This window comes from Triticum aestivum, chromosome 7A (assembly GCF_018294505.1).
Source record: "Triticum aestivum cultivar Chinese Spring chromosome 7A, IWGSC CS RefSeq v2.1, whole genome shotgun sequence".
NCBI lineage: Eukaryota > Viridiplantae > Streptophyta > Magnoliopsida > Poales > Poaceae > Triticum > Triticum aestivum.
The window spans coordinates 311,487,658-311,499,645 of NC_057812.1; positions in this window are offsets into that span (position 1 = coordinate 311,487,658).

The following is an 11,988-nucleotide window of genomic DNA, read 5'->3' on the forward strand; positions in this document are numbered from 1 at the left end:
TTATTTCTTCCATATCACACGATCGTATAAAGCTTATTTTCTCCCACACTAATAAGTCATACGTATTTAGAGAGCAATTTTTATTTCTTGCACCGATGACAACTTACTTGGAGGATCTTACTCAATCCATAGGTAGGTATGGTGGACTCTCATGGCAAAACTGGTTTAAGGGTATTTGGAAGCACAAGTAGTATCTCTACTTGGTGCGATGAATTTGGCTAGCATGAGATGGAGAGGCAAGCTCAACCATGTTGGATGATCCATGACAATATAATTTATCTCAGATGTAAGAAAACATAACCCATTATGTTGTCTTCCTTGTCCAACGTAAACTCTTTAGCATGTCATATTTTAATGAGTGCTCACAATCATAAAAGATGTCCAAGATAGTATATTTATATGTGACAACCTCTCTTTATTTATTACTTCTTATTAATTGCAACGATGACCAAAACTATGTTTGTCAACTCTCAACAACTTTTATTCATCATACTCTTTCTATGTGAGCTCATTACTCTCCATAAGATCCTTATGATCTCTTTGTTTCCTTTTTATTTATTTCTCTTTTCTTTTATTCACTTAGGATCATGGAAAAATAATCAAGCCCTTGACTCAACACTAATCTTTATTATATAGCTCACGGACTCGATTACATAGAAGGATCATAAAGCAAAACTCACAACTGGATCATACTAAGAACTTTTATTCTACTAGATCAAGATATTACCAAAAGGATTGAACTAAAAAACAGTAAAGATAAAAGTGATGGTGATACGATACTGGGGCACTCCCCCAAGCTTGGCAGTTGCCAAGGGGAGTGCCCATACCCGATGCTCAGTTCTTCTTTGTTGGTGAAGAAGGTGGAGTTGTTGATGATGGATAGTCACACATCGAGCGTAGGAGGTCTTCTAACTTGCGGATAATGCCTTTGAGTGCGATGATATGCTCCTTCAACAAATATTTTCACATGTGAGATACTTATTTTGTATACGAGCTAACTCAATCATCTTGAAAGCTTCGATCTTAGTTGAGGTAAGAAGATTGTGATCAAGTTGAAGGATGTCTTCTGTTGCCGGAAATTGGTCCTCCATGGCCTTCTTGATCCCTTCCTCCTTGTTGATCTCCATGGGTTCTTCTCTCTTCAGCTCTATCTTCATTAGCCAAGCATCGTTTCCCTCATGGTTGGAGGAGGAGGGAGACGACATAGTGCCTGGCCTTGAAAACCCTCACAGAAAACAGCTCAAAACAAAGACAGGAGATTTTTGCGTGATACGGGAGTCAAAACCCTCGGGAGATTATATAATGAATTTTTACCAACCAAAATACGTGTCGTGTAAGAAAACGGAGTCCGGAGAGTGTTTAGTAGCAAAGTAATATGATAGTGATGGTAACGGTAACAAAAGAGTAACGAAAGCAAAGTAATGTTTTTGGTATTTTGTAGTGATTGTAACAATAGCAACGGGAAAGTAAATAAGCGTAAACCAGTATATGGAAAGCTTGCAGGCATCGAATCAGTGATGGATAATTATGTCGGATGTGGTTCATCATGTAACAGTCATAACATAGGGTGACACAGAACTAGCTCCAATTCGTTGATATAATGTAGGCATGTATTCCGAATATAGCCATACGTGCTTATGGAAAAGAACTTGCATGACATCTTTTGTCCTACCCTCCCGTGGCAGCGGTGTAACGCCCTCGATGAGGCTATATCTCCCACGTGTCGAAGCATGACTTAGAGGCATAACCGCATTGAAAGCAATGTCGCAAGTGAGGTAATCTTCGGAAACAACCCATGTACATAAATAAAGGGGAAAGATACATAGTTGGCTTACACTTGCCACGTAACACAAATACATAAATAAGTCATTATATTCATCCAATACACTCAGGGTCCGACTACGGAACCAAAATAAAGATCAACCCCCAAATGCGACAAAGTCCCCGATTGCCCCAACCGGGCACCACTACTGATCATATGGGAAAGACATGTAGTAACGACGAGAGTCTTCATCGAACTCCCACTTGAGCTCAGTCATATCATCTGGAGCGGTATCATCGGTCCCTGCATCTAGTTTTGGAAGTAAACTGTGAGTCGCGGGGACTCAGCAATCTCACACCCTCGCGATCAAGACTATTTAAGCTTATAGGTAAGGTAAAGGTATGATGTGGAGTTGCAGCAAGTGACTAGCATATATGGTGGCTAAACATATTCGCAAAAGAGAGCGAGAAGAGAAGGCAAAAGCACGGTCGAACAACTATGATCAAGAAGTGATCCTAGAACAACCTACGTCAAACATTACTCCAACACCGTGTTCACTTCCCGGACTCCGTCGAGAAGAGACCATCACGGTTACACACGCGGTTGATGCATTTTAATTAAGTTAAGTTTCAGGTTTTCTACAACCGGACATTAACAAATTCCCATCTGCCCATAACTGCAGGCATGGCTTTCGAAAGTTCAAATCCCTGCGGGGGAGTCCCAACTTAGCCCATCACAAGCTCTCACGGTCAACGAAGGATATTCCTTCTCCCAAGACAATCCGATCAGACTCGGCATCCCGGTTACAAGACATCCTCGACAATGGTAAAACTAAACCAGCAAAGCCGCCCGAATGTGCCGACAAATCCTGATAGGAGCTGCACATATCTCGTTCTCAGGGCACACTCAGATGAGCCAGACGTCGGGTAGGCCAACCCAGAGTTGCCCCTGGTAGCCCCGGACATCGCTCAGTTGGACCAACACTTAGAGAAGCACTGGTCCGGGGGGTTTAAAATAAAGATGACCCTTGAGTCCGCGAAATCCAAGGGAAAAAAGGTTAGGTGGCGAATGGTAAAACCAATGTTGGGCCATGCTAGAAGAGTTTTATTCAAGGCGAACTGTCAAGGGGTTCCCATTATAACCCAACCGTGTAAGGAACGCAAAATCCGGGACATAACACCGATATGACAGAAACTACGGCGGCAAGAGTGGAACAAAACACTAGGCATAAGGCCGAGCCTTCCACCCTTTACCAAGTATATAGGTGCATTAAGATAAATAAGATAATATGGTGATATCCCAATAATTAAGCATGTTCCAACAAGGAACGATCTCCAATCTTCACCTGCAACTAGCAATGCTATAAGAGGGGCTGAGCAAAGCGGTAACATAGCCAAACAACGGTTTGCTAGGACATGGTGGGTTAGAGGTTTGACATGGCAATTTGGGAGGCATGATAAGCAATTGGTAGGTATCGTAGCATAGGCATAGCAAAAGAGCGAGCATCTAGCAAGCAAAGATAGAAGTGATTTCGAGGGTATGGTCATCTTGCCTGCAAAGATCTCAGAGTTGCCTTGATCCTCGTAAGCGAACTCAACGGGCTCCTCGTTCACGAACTCGTCTCTTGGCTCTACCCAAACAAGAACAACAAGCAAAAGGGAACACAATCAACCACGTGCAATGCTCAAGCAATATGATGCAAACATGGTATGATATGTGGGATGTGATATGTGATGCATATGCATGATTTGGAAAGGAGTGATTGAACCTGGCCTCAACTTGGAAATCCAAGAGTGCCACTGGAAAGGGGAGTTGATTTCGGTTGAAATCGATATAAAGATCACCGGAATCGGATGCACGGTTTGGAAATGGCAAGCAAAACAAATATGGCACCGGTCTGCGATAATCAGCAAGTAGCCTTCTAAATGCATCAAGATAAATATGCTACATCACTCAAACATAACAAAAAATACATGGAAGGGATCCACTCATGGTGCTTGAAAAAAGATGAACACTGAGCTACGGCTAATTCATCCATTAACAGGTTCAAACAAGCATGGCAAAAGAGCAAAAGTTAACAGGTTTCAGACTTAGTGAAATTAACAGCATATCAGGAATTTATCAGCAGGAAGCAACTTTAGAGTACAAACACTACAAGCTACAGGAACACATCATGGCAAAGCAAGGCATGGCATGAAGCTACTCTAAGCATATAACAAAAGTCCCTTAGTGACCTTGAGTCAAAAGTGATCAGAAAATACAATTGCAAGCATGTGAACATAGCAAAAACATAAACAGATGCAGACTTAGTGAAAAACTGGAGCATGCAAAACAGGTTAACAAGTAGGCATGTTTACAAGCTCAATGCACTCACTACGAGGCATTACATGACAAACTAAGCATACACCCATCTAGAAGACATGGCATAGAAGCTAGACATGGCAAGAACAACAACATAGCATGCATGGATCAATGGCAACAACCTCGGCAAAATCGCTAAACATGTTAACAATCTGCTAGGAACATTTTATAGCAAAAGTAGAGCTCGATTGACTCAAGCTAGGGTGCTCCATAAATGCAAACAAAGACATGGATGGATAGAGCACCACAATATTAACAAAACATCCTTGCTGATCATCCTCAAAAGAGGCACGGATCACTAGGAAACAACAAGAACATATGGCATAAAAACAAAAACAGGACAAGGACTTCGTGAAATTCTAAGTCCCTGAAATCAGCATCATTGAGTAAGCTACTTTGCATGCTTGTGCTAGTCACCACAAAGATCACAAAAATACATGGCATACACCCCTGTAAAGATGGCATGGCATACATCAAAACACAAGTAGAGCTCAGGATCATAGCATGCACACATTAATCATGGCAAAAATGACAAAAGGCCATTTGCTGAAACAGATCTGAAATATTCCTCACATAGCCTTCTTCCAACAGCATTTCGGGCATCAAGATGAGCTCAAATGAAAATGATGCACAGAGATGAAATTGTGTACTCGTCGAGACGAACATTTTGATATGCTACACGCACGAATCGGAGCTACGGATGCAGAGTTATGGCATGACGAAGATTGCAAAAATATCTGAAAATTAGGGTTAGAGTCAACCCTCTCAGATCCAGATCTGGCCGGTGCGCAGATCAAGGATCGTCGGGGTTACTGTTCACCAGAGAAGAAACCGAGGAAGGAGGCCAGAGCTTTGGTGGCCAGAGGAGAAGTCGGCGGTGGCGTCGCCGGCGCCGGCGAGCCGAGGTCGCCGGCCCGCGCGAGAGGAGGCGCGGCGGAGTGGCGGCGGGGGCCGCGAGGCGGTGGCTCGCCAGCGCGATGGCGCGCGGGCGCCGGCATGGAGGCGGGCCGGGGCGGCTCGGGCGAGGAGCCAGGCAAGGCGGCGGGGCGAACGGGCGGCGCGGGGCGCCTCTGGCCCGGTTCGACGGCGAGGAGGGCCTGCGGCGGGCCGAGCGGGCCGGCATGGCTGCGGGTGGCGGCGCGCCACGTGGCGGCCCCCGGTTGGCTGCGGGCGGTGGCGGGGAGGTGTCTGGCGCGGACGGACACGTCCGGCGCGGCGCGAGGAGAAAGGGCTAGGGTTTGGGGGTGGAAGACCCGAAAATTTTGGGAAGGAGCTACATTTATAGGTAGGAGGAGCTAGGAGGCTCCAAATGAGGTGAGGTTTGCGGCCACGCTATCGTGATCGAACGATCTAGATGATGGAAGGGGTTTAGGTGGGTTTTGGGCCAGTTTGGACGGGTGTTGGGCTGCAAGACACACGAGGCCTTTTCGGTCCCTCGGTTAATCGTTGGAGTATCAAATGAAGTCCAAATGGCACGAAACTTGACAGGCGGTCTACCGGTAGTAAACCAAGGCCGCATGACAAGTCTCGGTCCAATCCAAAAACGTTTAACACCCGCACACAAAAAAGAGGTAAAAAGGACCACCGGAGGACATAGGAGCGCCGGAATGCAAAATGGACAACATGGAAAATGCTCGGATGCATGAGACGAACACGTATGAAAATGCAATGCACATGATGACATGATATGAGATGCATGACAAAGACAAAACACATGGAGGCAAAAACCCGACAACGAGGAAATAGCATAACTTAGGGCCGGAAACGGCAAGAGTTGGGATACATATAAGGTAAATTACATCCGGGGTGTTACAAGCGGGGTCCTAATGGAAACTAAGGGATATTAAGGCCTCCTTTTAATAGAGAACCGGAACAAAGCATTAGCACATAGTGAATACATGAACTCCTGAAATTACGGTCATCACTGGTAAGTATCCCGATTATTGTCACTTCGGGGTTAACGGATCATAACACATAATGGGTGACTATAGACTTGCAAGATAGGATCAAGAACACTCATATATTGATGAAAACATAATAGGTTCAGATCTGAAATCATGGCACTCGGGCCCTAGTGACAAGCATGAAGCATAGCAAAGTCATAGCAACATCAATCTCAGAACATAGTGGACACTAGGGATCAAACCCTAACAAAACTAACTCGATTACATGATAAATCTCATCCAACCCATCACCGTCCAGCAAGCCTACGATGGAATTACTCAAGCACGGCGGTGAGCATCATGAAATTGGTGATGGGGGATGGTTGATGATGACGACGGCGACGAACCCCCCTCTCCGGGGCCCCGAACGGACTCCAGATCAGCCCTCCCGAGAGGTTTTAGGGCTTGGCAGCGACTCCGTATTGTAAAACGCGATGAAATCTTCTCTCCGATTTTTTTTCTCCCTGAAAGCAGATATATAGAGTTGGAGTTGGAGTCGGGAGGTCTCTAGGGGGCCCACGAGGTAGGGGGCGTGCCCTTGGGGGGCGCGCCCCCCACCCTCGTGGAAAGGGTGTGGGCCCCTGGTCTTCATCTTTGGCGAGGATTTTTTGTTATTTATTTTAAGATATTCCGTGGAGTTTCAGGTCATTCCGAGAACTTTTTTTTCTGCACATAAAACAACATCATGGCAATTCTGCTAAAAACAGCGTTAGTCCGGGTTAGTTCCATTCAAATCATACAAGTTAGAGTCCAAAACAAGGGCAAAAGTGTTTGGAAAAGTAGATACAACGGAGACGTATCAGAGAGCACACGAGGTGACCACGAGGTAGGGGGCGCGCCCTCCACCCTCGTGGAGGCCTCGTGTCCTTCCCGGACTGCTTCTTATTTTTCTATTTTTCTAAATATTCCAAAACGGAGAAATATTGCTTTAAAAAATATTTTGGAGCCGGTTTACTTACCGTACCACATGCCTATTCCTTTTCGGAGTCTAAAACGTTCCGGAAAGTGTCCCTTATGTATTCCTCCGGGGTTACGGTTTCAATAACATTGGTTTCAACATTTATAGGATTACCTGAGATATAATGTTTAATTCTTTGACCGTTCACCACCTTCGGATTTGTGCCTTCGAAGTTGTTGATTTTTATGGCACCGGAACGATAGACCTCCTCGATAATGTATGGACCTTCCCATTTAGAGAGAAGTTTTCCTGCAAAAAATCTTAAACGAGAGTTGTATAGCAATACATAATCACCTACATTAAACTCATGCTTTTGTATCCTTTTATCATGCCATCTTTTAACCTTTTTCTTTAAACAACTTGGCATTTTCGTAGGCTTGGGTTCTCCATCCATCGAGTGAGTTAATATCAAATAACCTCTTCTTGTTGGATTTCGGGTTCTGGCACACCCTTGAGGTTCGAACACTGGGGTGCGCGTGGAGATTTCGCCTCCTACCTACCTGCACTCCTCCGCCTTGCTAGGATCTAAACTAAGGAAAAAACAACACGAGAGACGCAGGGTTTATACTGGTTCGGGCCACCGTTGTGGTGTAATACCCTACTCCAGTGTGTGGTGTGGTGGATTGCCTCTTGGGCTGATGATGATGAACAATACAAGGAAGAACAGCCTCGCGAGAGTCTGTTCTTGGCTGGGGCGATGAACTACTGGGAGGAGCTCAGTCACCTTTCTCTCTCTCTCTTTCTGATCTTCTTTATCCTTTGATCCCTCTGGCCAGCCCCCTTCTCAGCCCCCCTTTGCTCTGTGGGTGGCTGGTCTTGTTTATAGAGGCCCTGGTCCTCTTCCCAAATATCGAGCGGGAAGGGAGCCAACAATGGCGGGCTAATTTGAAGGGGGGCAGCTAGTATCAACTATCCTGACAAAAGTAGTCTTCGCCTGCGCAAAGCTCTGGTGATGACGCCGTCTTGGGCTCCACGGTGACCTCCATCTCGTAGTCCTCCTAGTCTTGGTCTCGTTGCACCGAAATGGCAACCTTTGCCTGATGCCTCGGTACTCCGCGGCTGCGCTTGCCCCCTTTGCACCAAAGAGGAAGGGAGGACGCTGCGCGGGCTGGCACCCGCCTGGCGCCCCCGGTCGTCATGGCTTGCGTCACAGGCACCTCGTGAGATACCCCGCCTTGATCTCTCCGCCTCCTCGTGAGCCAGCCTGACGAGGCCGCGCCTGAGGAAGCTTCGCGTCGTCCGCCCCGTGAGGCTTGACCCCTCGCGAGGGTCTTGGATTTGTGTTGGTGAAGATGGGCCGCGCTGGGCCCCCCTTTGAGCCACGCCGCGGGCCGCAGGCAGGCAAGTCTGGGGACCCCCATTTCCAGAACGCCGACAGTAGCCCCCGGGCCCAAGGCGCGCCCGGACTTGGCCGTGCAGGAAGGCGGAAGGGCAAGAGCGAAGCACCGCGGGCCGTAACAGCCTGTAGCCCTGGACGTCGCGTGGCGGTTGGTTGGATGTGGGCGCCCTTGCAACCGCGCGAGTTGATAAAGGAGCGGCGTCCACCTAGGCTTTGCTTCTTGCTTTCCCCGGTTGCTGCTCAGATCCCCTTTCTTGCGCCTCTCCTTCCTTCCTCCAAAATTTCCAGATCCACTCCGACCGTGTGACCTAGGAAGCCATGGCGCCTTGTCAGCCCCCGGCCGTGGCTTGGTACTCGTCTGCCCTGGACCCGCCGAACGTGTTGGAGGCGAGCCTCGCCCGGTTGCGCCGGATGGCGACGGCGCGGGGCATCAATGGGGCGAAGGTGTTTAAAGCCGACTCCGCCACCCCTGAGGGTCAAGGGAGCACCTTCTATCCGCTCTTCGTAAGTGCCATTGCTGCTGGCCTGGTGCCTCCCTTCTCCGAGTTCTTCTTCTCTGTCCTCCGCCACTATAAGCTACAGGCCCTGCATCTCCACCCCAACTCCATCCTTCTCCTGGCAATCTTCGCCTATTACTGTGAGGCTCACATAGGGGTGCAGCCCTCAGTGGCCTTGCTGCGCCACTACTTCTACCCCCGGACCTCTCGTGGTATTGCTTCCGCGTGCGCGAGCTTCGTCGCGTACGGTGCCGCCATTGCCATTTCGAACCCTGGGAAAAGGATTGAGGGCTTCAGGAGCAAGTGGGTCTTGGTGGATGCTGGGCGCATCCACCCTTGGCTGATCTTGCCCACGGAGCAGCCCACGAGCTCCAGTGATTGGGGTCGAGCGGAGCTCACGGACCCCCGCGCGAAGCTGATGTTGGAGAAGATGGACGCAGATCTGAGGCCGGCCAACATGGCAGCGGCGAAGCTGACCGGCGCGTCGCTGCTGAGGGAATTCCTGGAGCACCAGCTGGCTCCGCTTCGGCAGTACTCACTTCCGATGTGGAGGCCCCGTCCGAGCCCCGCAGCCTTAGCCGACGAAGATCTGGCTGTGGTCCTCCAATCTCTGGTCGGGGCGATGTGGCGAGGTTGGCGGGTGCTCCTACGCCCTTGTTCCTCCGCGACGACTGGGATCAGGTAGTGGAGTCCATGCCCGCCTTCAACGAGGATGGGCCCGTGCCCGTGGAAACTCCCGAGGAACCGGTGGACGTGCCCTCCGACGACTCCAGCGAAGAGGAGGAAGGAGGGGAGCAGGGAAAAGGGCCTGACTCCGAGGTGACTGACGGAGAGTCGAGGGCTCCCCTCCCCCGGCGCCGGTCCCGCGTTCTCTGCCTCTCTCCGAGCGATGGCGATGAGGATGACGATGAAGTCGACAACGAGTACAACGACGAGCAGGACGGCGGGAGCTCACCCCCGATCCCTAAGAAGGACAGGACCGGGCTGATCTCCCGCGGGTCTGCCCCGGCCACGGGGCGGACCGCAGATGTGCCTTCCGCCTCCAAGCTTCCCGAGGTTGACCCTTCCAGCCGGCTTTCAGGCTTCAAATTTGGCCGGAGGCCGCTTGAGCTCACTGGCGACGACCCGTAAGCGTTCAATTCTTGTCTTTATCTCTTGCTCTGCTTCTGAAGCTTGACGTCTGCATCTCTTGGATAGGCTGGCGCTCGCCGCAAAGAAGCCGAAGGGGGCTCCCGAGGTTCCATCCGTGGCAGCGCTTCTGCCCGTGAAGGAGGGTGACCGCGACACACAGGCTTCTCCTGCCCGGTCGTCCTTGCGAGGCCTGGCTGAGCCGGCTAGGGCAATCTCAGCCCCCACGGCCCAAGTGGCTCCCGAGGTGCTCTTGCCTACCGCTGCCACTTCGGCTGTCAGGGCGCGGCAGACTCCGCCTCAGGATGCTGTGGCCGCGCTGCCGCCTTCTCCTCCTACTCCACCGGCTGCTGTCTCTCCGACTCCTTCTGCCGTTCTGGATCGTGCTATTGCTGAGCTGGACCGACTGCGTCAGGATCTTCTTGACGCCGACCCCCGCTTGGTGGCCGGGCGCTTGGAGCTGGCTTCGGGATGGGTTCGCTCCGACGCTTCGATTCGGGCGGCGCTGGTCCAGGCCTCGACGGCGTGCGACGAGGAGAAGCAGGCCGTCCTTGAGGCAAAGGCTGCTCGTGATGCAGCCCTGGGGGAGGTGGTCGACGTCCGTGGCCGTTGCAAGGCGCTGGAGGGCGAACTGCAAGGTTTGCGGGACCAGCTCGCGAATGAGGTCCGCCTTCGCCAAGAGCAGGAAGAAAGCGTGAAGGCTCGCGAGGCAGCTCTCAAGGGGAGGGAGGTCAAGCTCAAGAAACGCCGTGACCGCCTAGGCGCGTTGGAGCAGGAGTTGGGGGCGAGGAAGGCCAAGCTGGACGACGAGGCCCTGGTTCTTGCCGAGGACCGCGTGGCCTTCGCGGAGATGGAGACGAGGGCTCGCTCCTCACTGAGGATGCTTTACGACAGCGGCCTGGAGAGCCCACTGGCTGGCGCCGAGGACGGCCCTACCAAGCTGCTTCCCTTCCTGGTTCACGCTCTTAAAGATGTCGCCCTTGGCCTTGGCCCCGCGGCCGAGGCCGAGGCGCGTGTCCTGTCTTCTGCAGCAATGACGCGGGTCCTTACCCACATCTACCTTCGCGATCCCGGTGTCGACCTCGACAGCCTGCTGGAGCCAGTGAGCGGCGAGCGTGCCGCTGCCACTGCCGAGGCCATGAAGGGTCGCGCAGAGGCCCTGTTGGGGAAGTTCCGGGCCTTCAGCACCAAGCCGAAGCAAGGCGCTGCCGACCCCACCGCTCCGTGAGGCGTACCCAATCCGCGTTGCTCCATCGTCGACAAGTAACTCCGTCACGGCTCATGTCCTGCCTTTAATTCCTGCACATGTATCATGCCTTGGGGAGGCGTTTAAACTTGTGTTTGGCATCGAGATAACAGTGTGGACTGTAATATTTGCTTTTGAATTCCTTGAAATTTGTGCCTTTCCTTCCTACTTGCTTATGTTCTACGCCGGCAGAGCCCGGCCCCGCGCATGCCTCACCCAGCGTTGGTCCCGACCGAAAACCAGGACGGGGCCAAGGAGTGAGGGGCCACGTGACAAGTTAGGCTCCTAAGTCGCGATGCTCAGGAGTCCCCCTTGGCACACAAACAGCAAGTAGGGAGGTGTGATGCGGGTGGATCTACCGTTCTACGTCTGCAGAGCCCGGCCGCGTGCATACCTCACCCAGCGTTGGTCCCGACCGGAAACCAGGACGGGGCCACAGAGTGAGGGGCTACGTGACCAGTTAGGCTCCTGAGTCGCGATGCTCAGGAGTCCCCCTTGACGCGCGAACAGCAAGTAAGGAGGCATGATGCGGGTGGATCTACCGTTCTACGTCTGCAGAGCCCGGTCGCGCGCGTACCTCACCCAGCGTTGGTCCCGACCGGAAACCAGGACGGGGCCACGGAGTGAGGGGCTACGTGACCAGTTAGGCTCCTGAGTCGCGATGCTCAGGAGTCCCCCTTGACGCTCAAATGGCCTTCATACCTTGGCTCCGCTCGGGGAGAGACGCGTGACGAACCAGGCCTGGGGGGACCTG